The sequence below is a fragment of the Lucilia sericata genome, unplaced genomic scaffold (genome assembly GCF_015586225.1).
Source record: "Lucilia sericata isolate MDLA Ls3-8-SP2 unplaced genomic scaffold, ASM1558622v1 Contig000102F_arrow, whole genome shotgun sequence".
Classification (NCBI taxonomy): Eukaryota; Metazoa; Arthropoda; class Insecta; order Diptera; family Calliphoridae; genus Lucilia; species Lucilia sericata.
This window is the reverse complement of record NW_023994134.1, coordinates 675,989-702,754: the sequence shown is the minus strand read 5'-3', so window position 1 is coordinate 702,754 and position 26,766 is coordinate 675,989. Positions and strand designations below refer to the sequence as shown.

At 31.3% G+C, this 26,766-nt stretch overlaps 1 protein-coding gene across 5 annotated transcripts in view; it reads left to right on the top strand.

The window, feature by feature from the left end:
- The first annotated feature begins 19,868 nt into the window (after positions 1–19,868).
- The window catches only part of LOC119600058, a 564,032-nt gene continuing 557,134 nt past the window's right edge, over positions 19,869–26,766 (top strand). For all 5 annotated transcript variants that reach the window (XM_037950082.1, XM_037950083.1, XM_037950081.1 and 2 more), the window contains exon 1: positions 19,869–20,001. The gene's annotated coding sequence lies outside the window, so the exon portion shown is untranslated. The remainder of the gene's footprint in view (positions 20,002–26,766) is intronic.

Here is a 26,766-nt window from a genome sequence, read left to right as displayed (position 1 = left end):
AAACAAACTTATACAGATCTGAGGTATATGGAAGTTGCCATAGGAGGGATAATTGACCTTTGAATATATAATGCATCTATATCAATAAAAAAATTTATGTCCAAGACAATCAAGTATAAATAGTGTTCAGGCTCGCGACGATTCATCAGGAACAGAAGTAGATGACGACTGTCTCGACATTGAGACATTGAGCCCCTGCTTTAGTTGTGACCTCCCCCCGGTTGATCAAATTACTGTGAATGATGCTTAGGAATATTGACAGGCGCCATTTTGACTTCCTGTCAATCAACCTAAGCGCCATTACAGTTTCTGAAAAACCCCAGCAGCATAAATTCTTGGACAGCGAAAAAACCCTTATGTTTCGATAAATAAAGTATACTCACGCAGTAAACAAGTAAGTGCATCCTGCATTTTATCATCAAAGTCATTTATTCGTATATGTTTAACATTTCCTAACATTTGTTTAACAATCACAGGTCTGTTTTCATATGCACAAATGGAAAATAACACAGTGATACAGCAAAAAAATGCAGGGGTTCTCATATACCAATTCCATTTCGTTATAGTCCATAGAGTAGGAATATATTTTTAATTTTTCCCGATCACTTCGTTTAGTTCCTTTTTAAGAGCAAAAGATGTGAAAAAGAGCTATTTTTGAAGTTTTAACTTTAAAAAAATATATGCTTGGTAGTTTGCAACCGATTTTCAAATTGGATATTTTGTTTTAAAGATACAAGTGTTGTCTTTCAACCCAAAAAAATGGTTACGGCCATTTAACTAAAAAAACTCACACTTTTTTCACAATTTTTAATTTTCATACTGCTCTACGTTGGCCATGAAGCAGTAATTTTAGCTTTTATTACATTTGAAAAAAGGCACATTAAGTTGGGTTTCCAATGATGGTCAATTTATAATAATCGATGAAAAAGGTTATGAGTTCTGCTAAGTTTCATAAAAATATTGCATATTTCTTCCATTCAAAAAGTACCTTTTGAAGAACGAAAAGGTACCAAAAAGTCCCCTTTTATAGATTCTCATTTACTCCAGGCTCTACATGCTTAATTTCATGCTTCTAGGATCAATATTATAGAAAATTCAAAAAGTACCTTTTGAAGAACGAAAAAGTACCAAAAAGTCCCATTTTATAGGTCCTCACTTAATCCGGGCTCTACATGTTTAATTTCATGTTTCTAGGTTCAATATTATAGAAAATTCAAAAAGTACCTTTTGAAGAACAAAAAAGTACCAAAATGTCCCCTTTTATATTTTCTCACTTAATCCAGGCTCTACATGCATACTTTCATGTTTCTATTTTCAATATTATAAAAAATTCATAAAGTACCTTTTGAAGAACGAAAAAGTACCAAAAAGTCCCCTTTTATAGATTCTCATTTACTACGGGCTCTAAATGCTTATTTTCATGTTTCTAGGTTCAATTTAATAGAAAACTCAAAAAGTACCAGTCGAAGGACGAAAAAGTACCAAAAAGTCCCCTTTTATAGATTCTCATTTACTCCAGGCTCTACATGCTTAATTTCATGCTTCTAGGATCAATATTATAGAAAATTCAAAAAGTACCTTTTGAAGAACGAAAAAGTACCAAAAAGTCCGCTTTTATAGATTCTCATTTACTACGGGCTCAACATGCTTATTTTCATGTTTCTAGGTTCAATTTAATAGAAAACTCAAAAAGTACCAGTCGAAGGACGAAAAAGTACCAAAAAGTCCCCTCTTATAGATTCTCATTTACTCCAGGCTCTATATGCTTAATTTCATGCTTCTAGGATCAATATTATAGAAAATTCGAAAAGTACCTTTTGAAGAAAGAAAAAGTACCAAAAAGTCCCCTTTTGTAGGTCCTCACTTAATCCGGGCTCTACATGTTTAAGTTCATGTTTCTAGGTTCAATATTATAGAAAATTCAAAAAGTACCAAAAAGTCCCCTTTTAATCCGGGCTCTACATGCATAATTTAATGTTTCTAGGTTCAATATTATAGAAAATTTATAAAGTACCTTTTGAAGAACGAAAAGGTACCAAAAAGTCTCCTTTTATAGATTATCATTTACTACGGGCTCTACATGCTTATTTTCATGTTTCTAGGTTCAATTTAATAGAAAACTCAAAAAAGTACCAGTCAAATTACGATAAAGTACCAATAAGTCCCCTTTTATAGATTCTAATTTACTCCAGGCTCTACATGATTAATTTCATGTTTCTAAGTTAAATTTTATAGAAAACTCAAAAAGTACCAGTCGAAGGACGAAAAAGTACGAAAAAGTCCCCTTTTATAGATTCTCATTTACTCCGGGCTCTACATGCTTAATTTAATGTTTCTAGGGTTAATTTTAAAGAAAACTCAAAAAAGTACCTGTGTAGAACGAAAAAGTAGCGAAAAGTCCCTTTATTATTAATTTCATGTTTCTAATTCAATATCATAGAAAACTCAAAAAGTACCAGTTGGAGAATGAAAAAGTACCAAAAAATATCACTTGGTACCGGGGTTCCAAATAACATCCCATTAGGTATTTAGTGTTTCTAAGTTTAAAAATTTTATCTAAATTGGATCATTGTGTTTGAGTAAAATCAAATTTCCCGTTTTTACTCCTTTTGGTACTTTTTTTGGTCCTTAACGAACTAAAAATTCTATTCCAAAAAGTTGCAACATCGTAGTGGGAGCCCGTTATTATGTATTCATATGTATAAGTTAATAAACCAAAAACAATGTTTTATGAAAAAAGTACCAAAAATAGGTACAATTTTAACCCCTTAAACGAACGAATATCCAAAAAGTACTAAATTTATATTTTTATTTTTTCGTTAAGTTATGAAGGAGTCAAAAAAATTTTTTGAACGTTCACTGGTTTAAAAGATACATGGGGTGCGAAGAAAGTACCAAAATACAGTTTTTACCCGTTTATTCCCTAAAGGGGCCGAATTTGAAAAAAGTACCAGATAATTTTTTAAATGAACGGCGATATGCTTTAAACTGTTTTTGTATCTTGTCTAGTTTAGGAGATATGAGGTTACCGAATTTACCCTTTTTTACCCCCTAAACATTCGAATTTCCAAAAATCCCGTCTTAGTGGATCTGTTTCGTGGGAGACCAACCTCCTGTCCAAATTTCAGCTCTTTAGCTTTAACGGTTTAGGCTGTGCGATGATGAATCAGTCAGTCAGTCAGTAACGTTAGAATTTTATATATATAAATTAATTTGTATGGAGAAAACCAAAAATTCGAGGAACATGCTATTAGAAAAATTTGCATAAATCATCCAGTTTTTCATAGATTTTTATGAAATAACAAGTATTAGAATCCTTCCTTTATGTGATTCATCAGGAAAGTAATAAAAGATGAACTCACTGCCTCATGGCCAAAGTAGAGCATGATGAAAATGAAAATTTTTTAAAAAAGTGTGAGTTTTTTTACTTGAACGACCGTGACTTAGACATTTGACCATAAATTTTGGATTTCTTTTTTTGGATTAAAAGGCAACACTTGTATCATTAAAAAATATATCGGATTTGAAAATCGGATGAAAACTACTAAACTGATTTTTCAAATATAAAACTTCAAAAATGGCTCTTTTTCGCATCTTTTGCTCTTAAAAAGTAAGTTAAGATAGGGAAAAACTAAAAATATATTCGTACTCTGTGGACTACAACGAAATAGAATTGGTATATGAGAACGCCTGCATTTTATTTTTCTACACTTTTGTATCACAGTGTAATGTTTAAAATTATCTATCCAAAATTTTTAAAAATAACAATGAAAAATCAAAAAAAAAAAAAAACATAAAATTTTGTATTTAAAATCAGATTTTTTTGAAACCGGTTAACAGAGACTTAAAAACCGGATAACCCGGTTAACCGAAAACCAATGTTTTAAAAAAATCCGTTTGCGAAAAACCGAAATATGTAATAACAAGTAAGAAAGTATAGTCGGGGCGTGACCGACCATATGATACCCTACACCAGTTATGAATATTAAATGTGATTTATTTTTCATAATAAAGCATTTATCTTCTGTTACCTTGTTCCTATACATTTAAGCAATTTATGGATGAAAAACTAATTTTCTGAAATAGCCTTTATATGGGGGATAGGAGCAAATATGGACCAAGGCTGATAAAATTTTGTGAATATATTTATATGTACATAATATTTTATTGTGCTGAATTTCATCGCGATATTTGTGTTTATAAGTTAATTTTGGACATTCAAGTAATTGTTCCGCTACATTTAAGCAATTTATGGATGAAAAACTAATTTTCTGAAAGAGGCTTTATATGGGAGCTAGGGGCAAATATGGACCAAGCCCGATAAAATTTTCTGAACATATTTATATTTACATAATATTTTATTGTGCTGAATTTCATAGCGATATTTGTGTTTATAAGTTAATTTTCTGAAGGGGACTTTGTATGGCGGGCAAATGAGGCCCGATCTCTATGAAATTTGGCAAGGTCATCAAGGCTTGTATAAAACTTAGTTGTGCCGCTTTTTATCAATATACAGGAATATTTAACATAATTATGAGCTCAGAAGACCTTTTCGGGGGGTTCTGTTGTATGGGGGCTAGGTGAAATAATGGACCGATTTTAACCATTTTCAATAGGATTCGTCCTTGGCACAAAGAAAGCGTGTGTGCCAAATTTCATCCAATTATCTTATCTATCTGTACCTTGCGCACAAGGTTTACATGGACAGCCAGCCAGACGGACGGACGGACATAGCTTAATTGACTCAGAAAACAATTCTAAGCCGATTTGTATACTTTAAGCACAAACCCAATATACCCTCCCCACTAAAAGGGTGTAGGGTATAAAAACCGGGTTTTCGGTTAACCGGATTATAAACACTAATAGTGAATCTTTTGGCCGAATTTCATTAATTTATTTAGCATCGTTTTTACGTTTCCCATTTTCCGGGAATATGTACTTTTGTATGGGAGGTATATGAAATTGTTGACCGATTCTGGCGATTCAGCAGGAGTCAAGCTCTTGTGTAGAAACGAATGTATGGTGATTTTCATGGAATTATCTTGCATAGTTTTCGAGAAAATTACGTCAGAATGTGTAAAAAATGCTTATTTTTTTCGAGGTTGTTTCAAATTTTGATCCATAACTTTTTCCGGTGTGGACCGATTTTGCCTATTTTCAATACCAAACTGCCTAAACTGACAATAATAAATATTTTGGGTGAATTTCGTTAATTTTTGTTGCTTCGTGTTAACGTGAGAATGTTTTAAACAGACAGACGGACGGACATAACTAAATCGACTCAGAATTTCATAAGGTCCAAGAATATATATACTTTGTTGGGTCTCAGATGAATATTTCTTGGTGACAAAGTTATATATACTCTCTATTACCACTGATGATGGTGGAGGGTATAAAAAACAGACACTTGGAGAAGACATGAAACGGGGTACCGCGAGAGTTTAAATAGCCCAGGACTAGCTCTTTCCAAAAATACATAGTTTATACGCAATTCCAGCTCTGGATAATTTTAACGGTTTTTTGAAAAAAGTTTTGCAAAAAAAATCAGGAATTTTCAAGTGGATTCAATGGGCATTTGGAGAAGACATGAGTCGTTGTACCGCGAAAGTGGAAGTAGCCCAGGACAAGTTCTTTCAAAAATATATAGTTTATATGCAATTCCAGCTCTGTATAATATAACTATAGGCTATATATAAGAACTTGATCCGATGCCACGTCCCTTTCTACGCCCACTTTTTATAAAAATATCCTTATCTATATCTTATCCTATAATTATATGAATTATATGTTACGCTTTCACGGACAAACTACTGAACCGATTTACATGAAATTTAGAACACTAATAGTTCTATTCTAAAGTGGAACAATAGGCTATATAAAATCATGATTTGACGTCACGATTCTTCTTATGCTCACTTTTTTCTATATAATTGTTATACAAAATTTTCATTCTAGACTTACAGAAAACTACTGAACCGATTTACATGAAATTTGGTATACCGATAGGTCTGATCTCAGGATCTGGATCGGACGCCACGCTTCTTTATACACCAACTTTTTGTAAAACAATTAAACCAAATTTACGTTCAGGCATACAAAAAACTACTGATCCGAAATCTGTTATAATGAATGTTGTGGAATGAACACTACGACACATTACATCTTCAAAACCTATAATACATATAAATATAATAGTAAATATATATGATACCCCTTTTTTACTCTTTCACTACATAAACAATAAACTTATTTACATAAATTTGGCATTTAATACGTCTAACTCAGAAGTTGAAAAAAAACTCTATATGATATTGATTGGATGCTACGTACATTTTTATGTTCACTTTTTGAATAACAGCTATAACACCAAATTTCTAGGCTAAATATAAAAAAACATGAACCGATTTTCAAGAAATTTGGCAACATACAGTGTATTTTTGGAATCAACTTTTTGATCTGGATTTTATGCTTCATGAAATTTTGCATGACAATGGTTCTATCGTGGAAGTTTACGTTAGTTTGAGGAAGAGGATGTTTAATACACCAAATCCGAATAAATACACCTACAGCACTGTTACATTTATAATGCTAAAGATCATGATATATAAACTTGAAAAACTAAGTGCTAAAATGTTCTACGGAAAAAAAAGTGCTAAAATTTTTTAATCTATCAAAACAATATAAATGTTTGTTTTTTTCTAGTTTTTATTAAAATACTGATGATGTAGTGCATGACTCCAATATTTCTGGTACTATATCTTGATCGTAATCCTCTTTTTGATATTTTTCAAATGATCGTATTTTATTTGTAATATAATTTTTTATATATTCATAAACACCATTTTATTTTGTAAAAGATTTTTAATAAGGCCTTAAGTGTAACAGCATTCATTTTCGAATTTCAATTCTTTTCGAATTTGTATTATTGAACATAAAAATTCAGCTTAAATACAATTTCGAATTTTATTTCAATTATAGCCTTTGATACAAAAAGCCTTTCAAGTTCGGCATTTGAAAAAGGTGAAACGAGTAATGACAATACAAAAACAAGTTAAAGTGCTATATTCGGCTGAGCCGAATCTTAAATACCCTCCACCAGCTATTTTTATAGTAATACTTTTTTAATAGATCAAATACTTGTAGAAATAAGTTTTCTCATGTCTTAAATGGAAAAACCCCAAGATTTAAACAGCTTAAATCTGTTACAATTACAAGATTTATTGAACATTACAAACCCCATTTTGTTTTATATATTTATATAGCGACCTAAAATATGCATTAACGATATTTAATAATGTGCATGTGTGTGAAAGATTTAAAGATTTTTAAAATACATATATATAATTTTGTTCTACACAAATTGATAATGCAATTAGTTAAATACAGTTAAATTGCTTTTAGTGGAAGGACTTAATATAGGAGTAGTGTTTATAAACCGGTTAACCGGTTAACCGAAAAACCGGTTTTTATTGCATATTTCGGTTTTTCGCAAACCGGTTTTTTAAAACATTGGTTTTCGGTTAACCGGGTTATCCGGTTTTTAAGTCTCGGTTAACCGGTTTCAAAAAAATCTAATTTTTAGTACAAAATTTTATGTTTTCTTTGATATTTTATTGTGATTTTTAAAAATTTTGGATAGATAATTTTAAACATTATTTTCCGTTTGTGCATATGAAAACAGACCTAAGATTGTTAAACAAATATTATCTATATACTTACTTGTTTACTGCGTGAGTATAGTAAAAATCGAGAAGTTTCTCAAACGTTCTCAAAACGGACTTTATTTATCGAAACATAAGGATTGTTGTTGCCGTCCGAGAACTTATGCTGCTGGGGTTTTTCACAAACTGTAATGGCGCTTAGGTTGATTGACAGGAAGTCAGAATGACACCTGTCAATATTCCTAAGCGTCATTCACAGTAATTTGAACAACCACAGGCGTAGTGAGTGGAGGGAGGTCACTGTCTATGTCGAGACAATCGTCGCGAACCTGAACACTGTTTATAGTTCTGGGCATAATTTTTGCTATTGATATATATGGTCAATTTATCCCTCGTATGGCAACTTCCATATACCTAACGAATCAATAATATCTTCAGATCTATATAAGTTTGTTTTCTTATGATATATTAATGTACATATCTATACTAAAAAATGCAAATATCTTATTAAGTAATTTATAATATTTCGCAAAATGACATTTTTCAACTATATATTATAATATTTTAAAGATTTCCAAACATTTCGGTTAACCGGTTTAACCGGTTTTTTATACTCGGTTAACCGACAAACCGGTTTTTTAGAAATGGTTAATTTTCGGTTAACCGAAAAACCGGTTTTTCCAAAAGTCGGTTTTTTATAAACACTATATAGGAGATATGACCAATTATCAATCGATCGTAAAAAATTCTTTAAGCAAAATTTCTGTACATAAAAGCTATATTTCAGTCAAATTTTGTATCTATATTGTAATTTAGTAATAAGTAATGTGTGTTCAAGTGATTTTCTGAAGGGACATTTGCATGGGACCGACCGCACCCATGTTATGGACCTAATATTAATATAATACTAATATTTGTGCCAAATTTTGTATCAATAGCTTTATTTGGTAATGAGTAATGTGCGTTTAAGAGATTTTCGTAAAGGCGCTATGACCAATTATGTATATAAAGACAAAATTTCAAAATTCTGTATCTATATCATTATTTGGCAATGAATATTGTGCATTTAAGCGATTTTCTGGAGGGGTCCTAGTATGAGAGCTATGACCAAATATGGACCGATCGTAAAACAATTTAATAGTGTAATTTATGTATATAAGAGGAATATTTGTGCTAAATGTATGGATATCATTATTTTGTAATGAGTTATGTGCGTTTAATTGATTTTCGGGAGGGAACCTTGCATGGGTGCTATGACCAATTATGGACCGATCGGAAAAAACTTTCATAGTAATATTTCTGTATATGTGAGCAATACTTGTACCAAACTTTATATGCATATCTTAAGTTATGTGCGTTTAAGTGATTTTCGGAAAGGGACCTTGTACGGGAGCTATGACCAATTATAGACCGATCGGAAAAAAATTTCATAGTAATATTTCTGTGCATATGAGCAATAATTGTACCAAATTTTATATGGATATCTTAATTTAGTAATGAGTTATGCGCGTTTAAGTGATTTTCGGGAAGGGTCCTTGTATGGGAGCTATGACCAATTGTGGACCGATCGGAAAAAAATTTCATAGAATTATTTTTGTATATGAGAGCAATACTTGCACCAAATTTTATATGCATATCTTAATTTAGTAATGAGTTATGTGCGTTTAAGTGATTTTCGGAAGGGGACCTTGTACGGGAGCTATGATCAATTATGGACCGATCGGAAAAAAATTTCTTACTAATATTTCTGTGCATATGAGCAATACTTATTCCAAATTTTATATGGATATCTTAATTTAGTAATGAGTTATTCGCGTTAAAGTGATTTTCGGGAGGGGACCTTGTATAGAAGCTATGTCCAATTATGGAGCGATCCAGAAAATTTTTTCTCTCAATGAATTGACATAAGATTTTAAGTTGTAAAATTTTTATGAAGATGTCAACATACTGACGGAAGTTATTAACAAAAAACTCATTTTCCGGGAATATGTACTTTTGAATGGGAGGTATATGAAATTATTGACCGATTTTGGCAATTTTCAGCAAGAATCAAGATATTGTGTAGAAACGAATATATGATGACTTTCATGAAATTATCTTGCATAGTTTTCGAGAAAATTACATCAGAATGTGTAAAAAATGCTTATTTTTTCGGAGTTGTTTTAAATTTTGATTCATAACTCTTCTCGATGTGAACCGATTTTGCTCATTTTCAATACTAAACTGTACCGGATAATAGTGAATATTTTGGGTGAATTTGGTTAAATTATCTTGCGGACAGACGGGCATAACTAAATCGACTCAGAATTTCATAAGGACCCAGAATATATATACTTTGTTGGGTCTCAGATGACTATTTCTTGGTGTTACACTTGGAATGACAAACTTATATAAACCCTATATCACCACTGATGGTGGTGGAGGGTATCTATACACAGAACATACTCATGTCGAGTTAAATAATAAATTATGTGGCATTAAGTGGTTTTCAGAAGTGAACCTTATATGGGAGCTAGATATGGACCGATGCTTAATTCCTTATATGGAATGTAACCAATTATGGACCGATGTGGAAAATGTTCACGGATGATTATACACAAAACAAATTCACGTCGAGTTTTACCTGATAGCTTTATTTATCAATAATTATGCGCATTTGAGTGATTTTAGGATATGGACCTTATATGGGAGCCAGTACCAATTGTGGACTGATCCGGAAAAAATTTCACTAATTGATTTATATCTATATACAGAACATATTCACCTCGAGTTCTACCCTGATAACTTTATTAATCAATGAATTATGCGCCTTTGAGTGATTTTCGGATGTGGACCTTATATGGGAGCTATGACCGATTATGGACCGATCCGGAACAAATTTCGTAGAGTAATTCATATACACACAAAACACATTCATGTCGAATTTTATCCAGATAGCTTTATTTATCTATGAATTAAGCTCGTTTAAGTGATTTTCGGATGTGAACCTTATATGGGAGCTATGACCAATTATGGACCGATCCGGAAAAAAATTCCGTAGAATGATTTATGTATATACATGTATGAATATGTATTCATGAATATGTATTCATGTCGAATTTTATCCCGATAGCTTTATTTATCAATAAAATATGTTCATTTAAGTGATTTTCGAAAGTGGACTTTATATGGGAGCTATGACCGATTATGGACCGATCCGGAACAAATTTCGTAGAGTAATTCATATACACACAAAACACATTCATATCGAATTTTATCCAGATAGCTTTATTTATCTATGAATTAAGCTCGTTTAAGTGATTTTCGGATGTGAACCTTATATGGGAGCTATGACCAATTATGGACCGATCCGTAAAAAATTCCTTAGAACGATTTATGTCTTTACAAAACATATTCATGTCGAATTTTTTCCCGATAGCTTTATTTATCAATAAAATATGTTCATTTAAGTGATTTTCGAAAGTGGACCTAATATTGGAACTATGACCAATTGTGGACCGATACAGATCTCCGTAGTTTACAGTTCGTAGTTTTGATTCCTGTTCATATAATGTCAATATGTACAAAATTTTGTGTTGATACCGATATATTTGAGGATGTTATTAACGATAAATTAATTTCCGGGAATATGTACCTTTGTATGGGGGCTATGGGAAATTTTGGATCGATTATTACAATTTTAAACATAATTAATCTATAGATGAAAAAAATAATCTGTGACAAAATTTGTCGAATTATCTTTGGTAGTTTCTGAGAAAACTACTCAAGAATTAGGGAAAAAAACTTAATTTTTTTTAGGTAGTCTGAAATTTTTACTCATAACTTTTTACGTTGTGAACCGATTTTGCTGATTTTCACTACCAAACTGCTTAGGAAAACTATGAATATTCTCAGTGAATTTGGTTGATTTCATTTACTTAGTTTTAACGTGAGCGTGTTTTAACCAGACAGATAGACAGACAGACGGACATAGCTAAATCGACTCAGAATTTCATAAGGACCCAGAATATATATACATTGTTGGGTCTCAGATGAATATTTTTTGGTGTTACACACGGAATGACAAACTTATATATACCCTCTATCACCACTGATGGTGGTGGAGGGTATAACAAGTTAGAGTGCTATATTCGGCTGAGCCGAATCTTAAATACCCTCCACCAGCTACTTATACATATATTAATACCTTTCTAATTGATCAAATATTTGTAGAAATAAGTTTTCTCATGTCTTGAATAGAAAAAATACAAAGATTTAAACAGCTTAAATCTATTACAATTCCATGATTTATAAAACATTACAAACACCATTTTCTTTATATTTTTATAGCTCTTAGCGATATTTAGTAATTTGCATGTATGCATGTGTGTAAAAGATTTAGGGATTTTCAAAATAAATATATATAATTTTGTTCTACACAAATTGATAATGCAATTAGTTAAATACGGTTAAAGCGCCTTTAGGGGCAGGTCATAGTATGGGCGATATCACCAATTATAAACCGATCGTAAAAAATTCTTTAAGCTAAGTTTCTGTTCATAAAAGCACCCATGTTATGAACCGATCGTGGTCCAAATTATTAAATTTATCAATAGCTTTATTTGGTAATGAGTAATGTGCGTTTAAGAGATTTTCGTAAAAGGACCTTGTATGGGAGCTATGACCAATAATGTATATAAAGACAAAATTTCAAAATGCTGTATCTATATCATTATTTGGTAATGAATATTGTGCATTTAATTGATTTTCCATTTTCTACACTGTAGATCCTTAACTAACTTTACGATTAGGTAAAATTAAAATCTGTATTCAATTTAATTTATTATCTAAAATCGATTTTCATCTAAAGCGTTTTCCACAGGAAAACTGTTTTTATTTCAAAACCTGTAATCTGCTGTATATTCTCAGAAAATAACTATTTTAAAACAGAGTCTTAATAGATCTTGAATGAATGTCTACGATGCCACATTTGTATGCAGAATAAAAACTATTGAACAATAACCGCTTCTAAAATAGGGAAAATAATATATTCATATTACATTTTCACAAAAATTCGAATTCTATATCGGCTGTGGTTCCCTTTATAACACCAAAATTTATCTAGAAAATCATTCATATCTCCGCTTAAAATTTCTATTTATAAACTCTTTAAAAATTTATTTTAAATAACTCTCAATTTGAGAAAAAAAAAAAGATCCGTAATCACTCATATTTTCCGAAATAACAATCCATTTTTTAAATGCAGCCCAAATCGAAAAAAACATGAAGATATGAATTTGACTACTCATTAAAGTATACCAATCGGCTTAGAATCGTTTTCTGAGTCGATAAAGCTATGTCCGTCCGTCCGTCTGGCTGGCTGTCCATGTTAACATTGTGCGCAAGGTACAGGTCGCAATTTTCAAGATAATTGGATGAAATTTGGCACGCACGTTTTATTTGACCCAAGGAAGCCCATTGAAAATGGTTAAAATCGGTCCATTATTTCACCTAGCCCCCATAGAACAGAACCCCCCGAAAAGGGCTTCTGAGCTCATAATTATGTTAAATATTCGTGTATATTGATAAAAAGCGGCACAACTAAGTTTTATACAAGCCTTGATGACCTTGCCAAATTTCATAGAGATCGGGCCTCATTTGCCCGCCATACAAAGTCCCCTTCAGAAAATTACTTGAATGTCCAAAATTAACTTATAAACACAAATATCGCGATGAAATTCAGCACAATAAAATATTGTGTAAATATAAATATATTCACAAAATGTTATCGGGCTTGGTCCATATTTGCCCCTAGCCCCCATATAAAGCCTCTTTCAGAAAATTAGTTTTTCATCCACAAATTGCTTAAATGTATCGGAACAAGGGAATATTGAAGATAAATGATTTATTATGAAAAATAAATCACATTTAATATTCATAACTAGTGTAGGGTATCATATGGTCGGCCACGCCCGACTATACTTTCTTACTTGTTTTAATTAGAGGAAGACGTGGATATTTTAATAAGTAAAATCCTTTGTACATTTAGCGATATTTGACCTTTATTTCTTCGGATTTAATAAGTGGTGTCTAAATTCAGTCAAAACTTTAGTGTGGATGCATAAAAGCTAATGAATAAAAATAATATATTTAAACATACTTTTGTATAAATGGATGTATTTTTGAGAAACGGTGGTTTTACTCTTTAATGAACTACTCAAAATTGTTTGTCAAATTAAAAGTTGATTTGTTTTCTCTGTCAAGATTCATATTTTTTAGGACAGAAAAAAACTTAATTTTGTTATTTTTAAAGGAATTTGAAATCTTCCAATAAGCCCAAATTTTCCATGAATTTGTGTAGAATTTTTCATAATCGTTTCAGAGTTTCTTAATTGTTTGTACTTTTTCAAATAGAAAGAAAATTAATTGAAATTTTGTACGCTTTATGGTACGTATTTTTGTAGTTAATAAAATGCCCCGAAGCCTTTTGCCTCTATACACCAGGGCCACTACAATTCAAAGTACAGTGTGACCGAATTTGAACTGAACAGATCTTTACATCTACTGCACATGGGAAAAATAACACAACTAATTTGAAAGTGTACTTAGTTGCCTACCAGTGATTGAGAATGCTGAGACCCAACAAAGTATATATATTCTGGATCCTTATGAAATTCTGAGTCGATTTAGCTGTGTCCGTCTGTCTGCCTCAAACACTCTCACGTTAAAACTAAGCAAAATAAATCAGCCAAATTCACTGAAAAAACTAAATGAAATAATGAACCAATGTTAATAATTTTCAATAGGCTTCGTCTCCGGTACCATAGAAGATGACGTGTCAAATTTCATTGAATTATCTTCAAAATTGAGACCTGAAGTTTGATTACAAGCTTTACAAGCCCTAATCGACTCAGAAAATGATTCTAAGCCGAATGGTATACTTTAAAGTGGTGTAGTGTATAAATAGGCTATAAAAATACGTTTTTTTCGGATCTGTCCATAATTGTTCATATCTTTCATATAAGATCCACTTCAGAAAATCGCAAATTTCATTGATAAATAAAGATATCGGAATAAGGATATTTTGTGTATATAAGAAATTTTTTTTAAATTAGGATCAATGAATAATTGGTCTTAGTTCTCATATAAGGCCCATTTCCATAAATATATACGGATAAAATCGGACACAGTGTGTTTTTTTTACCGATAAATCATTCTGTGAAATTTTGCTCGGATTGGCCAATAATTGGCCATATCTCTATAAAAGGTATACATGATTTCTAAAAGATAGCACCCTCATCACGGAAGCACAATTTAAACTTTCACAATTTATTAAATACATATCTAGTAATATTTATAAGGGTTTTCTAAAAAGTAGCTTACAGGTGGGGGGTATTTAAGATTCGGTATAGCCGAATATAGCACTCTGACTTGTTATTTCTGATGTTACAACCAAGTTTGTTCACCAAATTTGAATGTTTTATGCCTTTTAATTTATCAACAAATATGAAAAATATTTCACGTTTTACATGTAAATGAAACACTTCAACTAAACAATAAACATTTCTTTCGCCCTTTTGTTTTATTTTCGTTATTATTAATTTTGCAACTTCACTCAATGAAATATTTTTAAAGAAATCCTTGACCGTAATTCATAACTTTATTTTTATGAATAAATAATGGGAGTGTGGTGATCGCGGCTTTTATATATGACTAGCTGCGTGTACCCGGCGTTGCCCGGGTTTCTTCAAAAAGTAAAGAGAATATTTTCCTAGGCGTCATGAAATAACTCCCCAAAACAAAAATGAAATAACTCCCTAAAATTTTGTTCAGAAAGCAAAAACAACGAAATTTGGGGATTTAATTCGTTTTTTGGGGCATTATTTCACATTTAAAATGGGGAGTTATTTCATTATGAAATAATTCCTCAAAATTCAAAAATGAAATAAATCCCTAAAAATATTTTTGGGGAGTTATTTCATTATATTACATTTGTCACACGAAATAAATAATATATGTCTGATAGACGTCCTTCGGCCGGGCGCAAGGGTTTTATCCTCTGGGGTACATTGGACACCGGGTTCGCTAAGAATACACTCGCCTTGTATCAAAAGTGTTCGGCCTTAGGCCGGCTATTTAGGAAATCTTTATTAAGCGAAGCCGGTGTTGGTCATATTATAGAGCGGTTAATCCTTGCGTCCGGCCGTAGGCCGTCTATTTAGGAAATATTTATTAAACGAACCCGTTGTTGGACATACCATAGAGTAGAAAGTCCTTGCGCCCGGCCGAAGGCCGGCTATTAAAGGAATCTTTATTAAGCGATTAAACTGAAATGTATTAAACTTTGAAGCCCCACTCGAAAGTATGAGCGACCTACTTTTTTTTTAGAAATTTTGTTATTTTAAATGGGAACTTATTTCATTTTAAAATTAGGGATTTGTTTCATATGAAATAAATCCCCAAAAATGGGGTGTTATTTCATTTTTATTTAGGAAGTTATTTCATTTCGTTGGGGCTTTTTTTCATTTTTAAATTGGGGAATTATTTCATAATGAAATAAGTCCCCAAATTTAGGGAGTTATTTCATTTTTGTTTTGGGAAGTTATTTCGTGGGGAGTTATTTTATGACGCCATTTTCCTAGCTGACTTTTTGAAATAGATATCAAAATTTATCTTATAACGATAAAAAAGTTATTTTATTTTCTTCTGCCTTTTTTATACCCTCCACCACCATCAGTGGTGATAGAGGGTATATATAAGTTTGTCATTCCGTGTGTAACACCAAAAAATATTCATCTGAGACCCAACAATATATATATATTCTGGGTCCTTATGAAATTCTGAGTCGATTTAGCTATGTCCGTCTGTCTGGTTAAAACACGCTCACGTTAAAACTAAGCAAATGAAATCAAGCAAATTCACAGAGAATATTCATTGTTTTCCTAACCAGTTTGGTATTGAAAATCAGCAAAATCGGTTCACAAAAGTTATGAGTAAAAATTTCAGACTACCTAAAAAAAATAAAGTTTTTTTCCCTAATTCTTGAGTAGTTTTCTCAGAAACTACCAAAGATAATTCGACAAATTTTGTCACAGATTATTTTTTTCATCTATAGATTAATTATGTTTAAAATTGTAATAATCGATCCAAAATTTCCCATAGCCCCCATACAAAGGTACATATTCCCGGAAATTAATTTATCGTTAATAACATCCTCAAATATATCGGTATCAACACAAAATTTTGTACATATTGACATTATATGAACAGGAATCAAAACTACGGACTGTAAACTACGGAGATCTGTATCGGTCCACAATTGCTCATAGTTCCAATATAAGGTCCACTTTCGAAAATCACTTAAATGAACATATTTTATTGATAAATAAAGCTATCGGGATAAAATTCGACATGAATATGTTTTGTATATACATAAATCGTTCTAAGGAATTTTTTCCCGGATCGGTCCATAATTGGTCATAGCTCCCATATAAGGTTCACATCCGAAAATCACTTAAACGAGCTTAATTCTTAGATAAATAAAGATATCTGGATAAAATTCGACATGAATGTGTTTTGTGTGTATATGAATTAATCTACGAAATTTGTTCCGGATCGGTCCATAATCGGTCATAGCTCCCATATAAGGTCCACTTTCGAAAATCACTTAAATGAACATATTTTATTGATAAATAAAGCTATCGGGATAAAATTCGACATGAATACATATTCATACATGTATATACATAAATCATTCTACAGAATTTTTTTCCGGATCGGTCCATAATTGGTCATAGCTCCCATATAAGGTTCACATCCGAAAATCACTTAAACAAGCTTAATTCATAGATAAATCGACATAAATGTGTTTTGTATGTATATGAATTACTCTACGAAATTTGTTCCGGATCGGTCCATAATCGGTCATAGCTCCCATATAAGGTCCACATCCGAAAATCACTCAAATGAACATAATTCATTGATTATTAAAGTTATCAGGGTAGATATGAATATGTTCGAGGTGAATATGTTCTGTATATAGATATAAATCAATTAGTGAAATTTTTTCCGGATCAGTCCACAATTGGTACTGGCTCCCATATAAGGTCCACATCCTAAAATCACTCAAATGCGCATAATTATTGATAAATAAAGCTATCAGGGTAAAACTCGACGTGAATTTGTTTTGTGTATAATCATCCGTGAACATTTTCCACATCGGTCCATAATTGGTTACATTCCATATAAGGAATTTTTTCAGCATCGGTCCATATCTAGCTCCCATATAAGGTTCACTTCTGAAAACCACTTAATGCCACATAATTTATTATTTAACTCGACATGAGTATGTTCTGTGTATAGATACCCTCCACCACCATCAGTGGTGATAGAGGGTTTATATAAGTTTGTCATTCCGTGTGTAACACCAAGAAATAGTCATCTGAGACCCAACAAAGTATATATATTCTGGGTCCTTATGAAATTCTGAGTCGATTTAGCTATGCCCGTCTGTCCGTTTGTCTGTCTGTGTAAAACACGCTCACGTTAAAACGAAGCAAGATAATATAACCAAATTCACCCAAAATATTCACTATTATCCGGTACAGTTTAGTATTGAAAATGAGCAAAATCGGTTCACATCGAGAAAAGTTATGAATCAAAATTTAAAACAACTCCGAAAAAATAAGCATTTTTTACACATTCTGATGTAATTTTCTCGAAAACTATGCAAGATAATTTCATGAAAGTCATCATATATTCGTTTCTACACAATATCTTGATTCTTGCTGAAAATTGCCAAAATCGGTCCATAATTTCATATACCTCCCATTCAAAAGTACATATTCCCGGAAAATGAGTTTTTTGTTAATAGCTTCCGTCAGTATGTTGATATCTTCATAAAAATTTTATAACTTAAAATCTTATGTCAATTCATTGAGAGAAAAAATTTTCTGGATCCCGAAAATCACTTCAACGCGCATAACTCATTACTAAATTAAGATATCCATATAAAATTTGGAATAAATATTGCTCATACGCACAGAAATATTACTATGAAATTTTTTTCCGATCGGTCCACAATTGGTCATAGCTCCCATACAAGGTCCCCTTCCGAAAATCACTTAAACGCACATAACTCATTACTAAATTAAGATATGCATATAAAGTTTGATACAAGTATTGCTCACATATACAGAAATATTACTATGAAAGTTTTTTTCCGATCGGTCCATAATTGGTCATAGCTCCCATACAAGGTTCCCTCCCGAAAATCAATTAAACGCACATAACTCATTACAAAATATTGATATCCATACATTTAGCACAAATATTGCTCTTATATACATAAATTACACTATAAAATTGTTTTACGATCGGTCCATATTTGGTCATAGCTCTCATACTAAGTCCCCTCCAGAAAATCACTTAAATGCACAATATTCATTGCCAAATACTGATATAGATACAGAATTTTGAAATTTTGTCTTTATATACATAATTGGTCATAGCGCCTTTACGAAAATCTCTTAAACGCACATTACTCATTACCAAATAAAGCTATTGATACAAAATTTGGCACAGATATTAGTATTATATTAATATTAGGTCCATAACATGGGTGCGGTCGGTCCCATGCAAATGTCCCTTCAGAAAATCACTTGAACACACATTACTTATTACCAAATTACGATATAGATAAAAAATTTGACTGAAATATAGCTTTTATGTACAGAAATTTTGCTTAAAGAATTGCTTACGATCGGTTTATAATTGGTCATATCTCCCATATTAAGTCCTTCCACTAAAAGCAATTTAACCGTATTTAACTAATTGCATTATCAATTTGTGTAGAACAAAATTATATATATGTATTTTGAAAATCCTTAAATCTTTCACACACATGCACATTATTAAATATCGTTAAAGCATATTTTAGGTCGCTATAAAAATATAAAAGAAAATGGGGTTTGTAATGTTCAATAAATCTTGTAATTGTAACAGATTTAAGCTGTTTAAATCTTGGGGTTTTTCTATTTAAGACATGAGAAAACTTATTTCTACAAATATTTGATCTATTAAAAAAGTATTACCATAAAAATAGCTGGTGGAGGGTATTTAAGATTCGACTCAGCCGAATATAGCACTTTAACTTGTTTTTTTTTTTTAAACAATATTTTTAATAACTTTCATCTTTTTATTTTTATTTTCCATGTTGTTTTTTTCCAGTTTTTTGGTCCGCGGGGAATATAATATTCCCAGGTGGTGGACAATCTGCCCTCGCTTAGCTGGAGTCACACTAAAACTGTGGGAGGACAGATGGTCCATCACCACCCCTATCCGCCAGCCGAGGACGCGTTCGGTAGGAAAAACGGGAAAACTCCCCCGAGTTGTTAGAATTATAAAAAAATCAATAAAAAAATATTTGAACTAACTAATGTTGTGCTTGTATTAAACAAGAAAAGCAATCAAAATGTTATTGAATTTACTAGCTATACCCAGTGCGCTTTGCTACCCTACAAGCAATATGTATAAATAAAAAACCCACTTAACGATTTTGAAGATTCTAACTACAATAGTTTTCCAGATTTATAATATGTTACATATGAGAGATGTCAAGCAAATTATTGCAAGTTCGCCAGTTTCTATCTATCACAAATTTCTATCTATCTATGAAAAATTTTAATAATATAAGAGTTTCCAAGATAAACGAAATTTTGTATTTAATTCATATATGTTGTGCCAAGCCACCTATTGAAAGTCCGCCCGTTATGCTCTAAATGTTCACATGAATGTCAAAATTCTTCATGTAAAATTTGAAGATATACGATATAAGAATTTTTCTATTTGATTCATATGGGGGCTTCAAGTTTCCCACACTGAAAAAAATCCATGCCTAATATATACGAAAAATGTCGTACATTGTACGAATCGTTCGTTGTTTCGCACCACGAAATTCTTTCGTAATATATACGAAATTGTACGAAATATTTTAGTATAATGCAAAATAATCTTGGAAAAATTAATTTACATAAATTAAAAAAAGTGAATTTTTAATAAATATGGTAAAATTTACCAAATATTAATTTATGCAAGCATTTTTGTTCATTTTAAAATAATTTTTCTAATTTTAGTTCAAAATTATTCTCCACACGAATTTTTAAATTTTTTTTATGAAAATAATTTGTGAATAATATTATACTTTTTCTTAAATTTTATAAAAATGTTGTAGTTTTATTTAATGATAATTTAATTAATATCATTATGTTTAATTTCGCTAAAATTTAAGAAAAAAATATTACGAAAAGTTTTCGTACTTTCGCAAAAAAAAGAAAAGGGTTTTATTAAATAATATTTCGTAGTATACACGAAATTTTTGTAAATATTACTAAAATAGAAGTTACGAAATTTTTTTTCGTAAAGTTGAGCATGGATTATTTTCAGTGCAGATGAAAGTCAGCACTTTTTCCTCCAAAATGTTCAGATGAATATTAAAGTAATTTGTGCAAAATTTTAAGAATCAAGTTCTATTAGTTTCCCAGATAAATGAAATTTTATATTTAATTCATATGGGAGGTGCCAAGTTCATCATTGAAAGTTCGCCCGTTATACTCTAAATGTTCAGATGAATGTCAAGATTCTTCAAGTAAAATTTTAAGATTCTAGCTGTAATAGTTTCTCAGATATACGAAGATAAATGAATTTTGTATTTGATTTATATGAGAGGTGCCACGCCCCCTATTGCTAGTCCGCCTACTTTTTGTCCTAAATAATCATATTGACACTAAAGTGGCTCCGACAACATTTGAGGACTCTAACTGTTATATTATCTCAAATATACGCATTTCATATTTTCTTAATATGGGCGTGGCTCCCCGCCCACTTGTAATTTCAAAATAAAAAGTAGCCCATTAGCTATTCCAGACATGCAGGAATACGCTGTGAAAATTTGAAGAAATCGGTTCAGCCGTTTATTAGTCTATAACGTTCAAACATACAAACAAACACACATTCATTTTTATATATATAGATTAAATCAAAATATTGCTGTTTATTCAATATAAATATTAATTATGATATTTGTACATAAAATTGAGTTTATATAATTAAAAAAAAAAATCAATTTTATTTTTTAGTTCAAAAATGTATACGAAACTTAAATAAAATTGTGTACTATAGATTTTATGATCTTAAACAAATTACATTACAAATCACTTAGATTTAAAATCTCATTTTTAATAGTAACAATTTTTTAGAAATTGAAAAATAATTCTGATTCTTTGGGAAATTCCAAATTGAAAACAGACAAGTTAGAGGGCTATATTCGGCTGAGTCGAATCTTAAATACGCTCCACCAACTTCTTTTATATTAACAACCTTTTAGTTAATCAAATATTTGTGGAAATAGGGTTTCTCATTTTTTCTAATAGAACAAGCAAAGATTTAATTATTTTAAATGTGTTACAATTGCAAGTTTTTTCGCTGCATTGTAAACACGATTTTCTATAATATTTTAAAATATGCTTTAACAATATTTAATAACTTCCAAGTATGCATGTGTGTAAAATATTTAAGGAAAAGTGCTTTTAAAATAACATTTCTGTAAATAAAAGTTATATTTCTGTCAAAATTTGTATCTATATAGCTATTTGGTAATAATGTGCATTAAGTGATTTTCGAAAGAGGCTTTGTATAGGACCGATCGGACCCATATTATGAACCGACCGTGAAAAAAATTAAAATAACATTTTATATACAAAAGTAATGTCTGTGTCAAATTTTGCATTGATATCAGCGTTTGGTAACGAGTAATGTGAATTTAAGTGATATCTGGGAGGGGACCTTATATGGGAGCTATGACAAAATATGGGCTGTTCGTGAATTTTTTTTTTTAATAAAACTTATGTAAACTAAACTGTTCGTGATTTTTTTTTTTTTTAATAAAACTTATGTAAACTAAATTAATATTTGTGCCAAATTTTGCAAGGATATCATTATTTGGTAATGATTTATGTGCGTTTAAGTGATTTTCTGAAGAAGATCTTCTACGGGGGCTATAACCAAATATGGACCTATCGTGAAACAATTTTTAAATTACATTTTTAAATACAAAAGTAATATTTGTGGCAAATTTTGTATATAAATTTTACTGTATAATTTCTATATTCCATTATTTGGTAATGAGTTATGTACGTCTTAGTGATTTTCGGGAGGGGACCTTGTATGGGAGTTATGACCATATATGGACCGATAGTGAAAAAATTTTACAGTATCATTTCTGTGTATATAAGCAATATTTGTGCCAAAATTTCCATGGATACCATTATTTAACAATAAGTTTTGTGCGTTTAAGTGATTTTCAGGAGGGGACCCTGCATGGGAGCTATGACCAAATATGGACCGATCGTGAAAAAATTTTACAGTATCATTTCAGTTTTTAAAGGCAATATTTGTGCAGAAAAACAAGGGGACCTTGTATGGGAGCTACGGCCAATTAAGGACCGATTCAGATAATATTTCCTCTATATGAATTCAATTGACATAAAACTGTTACTTGTAAAAGATATTGTAAGGATATTGTAATTCTACCGGAAGTTATTAACAATTAATGCACTTTCCGGGAGTATGTACATTTGTATGGGAGGTATATGAAAATATGGACCGATTCCGCCGAGGGTATAAAGAGCACCAAAAAGTTCCATTTTCATACTTCCACCATCAGTGATGATATATGGTATATATAAGTTTGTCATTCCGTGTGTAACACCAAGAAATATTCATCTGAGTCCCAACAAAGTATATATATTCCGGGTCTTTATCAAACTCTGTCTGTGTAAAACACGCTCACGTAAAAACGATGGTAAATAAATTAATAAAATTCAGTCAAAAGATTTCCTATTGTCCTAGGCAGTTTGCTATTGAAAATGAGCAAAATCGGTTTACGTCGGAAAGAGTTATGAATCAAAATTAAAAAAAAAACTAAACAAATTTTAAAAAATTAAGCTTTTTTAACACATTCTAATACAATTTTCACAAAAACTATGCGAAATAATTTCATAAAAATCAGCATACAATTGTTGGCATATGAAGGCTTCATTTCTGTTAAAAATGGGCGGAATGTCCACATTTTCATATACCTCCCATACAAATGTACATATTCCGGGAAAATGCATTAATTGTTAATAACTTCCGGTAGAATGACAATATCTTTACAAACATTTACAAGTAAAAGTTTTATGTCAATTGATAATTGGCGTAGCTCCCATACAAGTTCCCATACAAGGTCCCCTCCCGAGAATCGGTTAAGCGGTTAAACGATACTGTAAAATTTTTTTATGATCGGTCCATATTTGGTCAGAGCTCCCATACAAGGTCCCCTCCCGAAAATCACTTATACGCACATAACTTATTGTTAAATAGTCGCAAAAGAACTTCAGAAAATAAGGAAAAAGTCATCAAACAAAAATAATAATAATGTGCAACAAATTCGAAATTCTAAAATAACAAATATTGTAAACCCAAATAGTGAAGTAAGCGGAAAAACATATGCAAACAGCACAAAAGCAGAAAATGAAAATTTATTACAAATAATCGTATCCAAACTAAACAATCTTGAAGCTTTCAACAAGTCACAAGAACTTCGACTTAGAACTTTAGAATGCACAATCTCCAATAATGAAAACATCAATTAGAATCATGGAATGGAATGCAAATGGCTTGCAACAACATAAAAATGAACTTGAACTAATAATTGAAAAAGAATGCATAGATATATGTATGATAAGTGAGACGCATTTCACAAAGCAATCATTTATTAAATTTAAAAACTTTTATTGTTACCACAATATACATCCTAGCAATAATGCAAGAGGCGGCAGTGCAATACTAGTTAAATCTAGTATTGAACATTATGAAGAGGAAAAAACTAGCCTTCAAGAATTTCAAGTTACTACGATAACATGTAAAATAAATAACTCATATATTTCGTTTTCGTCAATTTATAGTCCTCCGAGACATACCATAAAACACATTCAATATCAACAACTAATAGAAAAGCACAAGTATAAATTTATAATGGGAGGGGATTTTAACTCCAAGCACACTCATTGGGGTTCCAGATTAACCACCACCAAAGGCAGAGAGCTCTACAAAGCATTAAAAAATACCGGATGTAATTTCATGTCCACAGGCAGTCCAACATATTGGCCAACGGATCCAAACAAGATCCCGGATCTAATTGATTTCTTTCTTTTTCGGAAAATATCAAAATTAAATCTTAAAATAGATGAAGGCTTTGATCTAAACTCTGATCATTCACCAATCTACTTAACATTCTCTTGCGATATACAACCAAAAGTACCATATCCAGTTTTGTATAATAAATACACAGATTGGAACTTATATAAATTAAATATTAAACATAATTTAAAAACTCATCCTCAAATCCACACAACAGAAGATTTGGAAAATGAAGCTAAAAATTTTGCACGCCTGAACTTCAACCTAAGATTTATAGTAATGTATCCTATCCCCAAAGTATCAGAACTTTGATAACTTCTAAAAGAAAATTACGCCGAAAATGGCAAAGTACTCGAGCTCCCTGCGATAAACTTTATTAAATAACGCTACACAAACTCTAAAGAGAGCGATACAAAAATTCAAAAATGATAACATGAATCATTATCTATCACATTTGTCATATAATAATAAGACAGACTACTCCTTATGGAAAGCTACCAAAAGTCTTAAGAGGCCAATAAATCAATCATCCACAATTAGAAAAAGCGATGGAAGCTGGGCCAAATCCAACAAAGAAAAAGTGGAAGTTTTTGGGACATACTTAGAAAATGTATTCAAAACGCAAATACCTATCTACGATAGTATTGAAACAGTGATTAACAATGACGATGAAGAAATACCTCTACTAACAAGTTCCGAAGTGAAAAAAGAAATCCGGTTACTAAAATGCAAAAAAAGCCCTGGATATGATCTAATAGCAGCTGAGCTTTTAAAACATTTGCCTCATAAAGCACTTGCAATATTAACCAAAATCTTCAATGCTATAATAAATCTAAAATATATGCCAAGTCTTTGGAAAGTGGCTGAGATAATAATGATTCCAAAACCAGGAAAACCACTCACAGATGCCAGCTCATATAGGCCAATATCACTATTACCGGTGATAGGAAAACTGTTTGAAAAACTATTCTGTAAAAGGCTGAAAAGCATAATTACAAATAGAAATATTATACCAAATCATCAATTTGGATTTCGTGAAAAACACTCTACAATCGAACAAATACATAGGATAACACATACAATTGAAAATGCCCTAGAAAACAAAGAAATATGTTCATCCGTATTCTTGGATATTTCAAAAGCTTTCGATGGTGTATGGCATAAAGGCTTGCTACATAAACTAAACATGCTCTTACCAATTCAATACTGCGAAATGCTAGAATCTTACCTAAAAGAAAGATATTTCCGTGTTAAAATCAATGATGAATTCTCAAATCTTCATCCGATAAGCTCTGGTGTCCCGCAGGGAAGTATCCTGGGACCAATATTATACTTACTGTATACCTACGATTTACCAGTAGATTCAGATTGTATTGTCGGCACATTTGCAGATGACACTGTAATCATGTCAACTGGAAAAGATGTTGAAGTCGCAACACATAAACTACAACTAGCACTAAATCGAATAGATAGGTGGACTAAAAAATGGTGTATCAAACTAAATAGCTCAAAATCGATTCATGTAAATTTTACAAATAAAAACGTCAACCACAAACCAGTCTTTATCGATGAAATTGAGATTCCACACGAGAACACCGCTAAATACTTGGGAATGACCCTAGACGCAAAGCTTCGTTGGAAAGCGCATGTTAAGAAGAAAAAGGATGAGCTAGAGTTAAAGTTTAGAAAAATGGATTGGCTAATTGTCTATAAACGAATTCTAAAGCCAGTATGGAGCTATGGCATCCAGATATGGGGATGCGCTAAAAACGATGTTATTAAAATTATACAAAGATTTCAAAACAAAATCCTAAGGACCATCCTGAATGCCCCATGGTACGTTAGAAACTCTGATATCCATAGAGATCTCAACATGAACACAGTAACA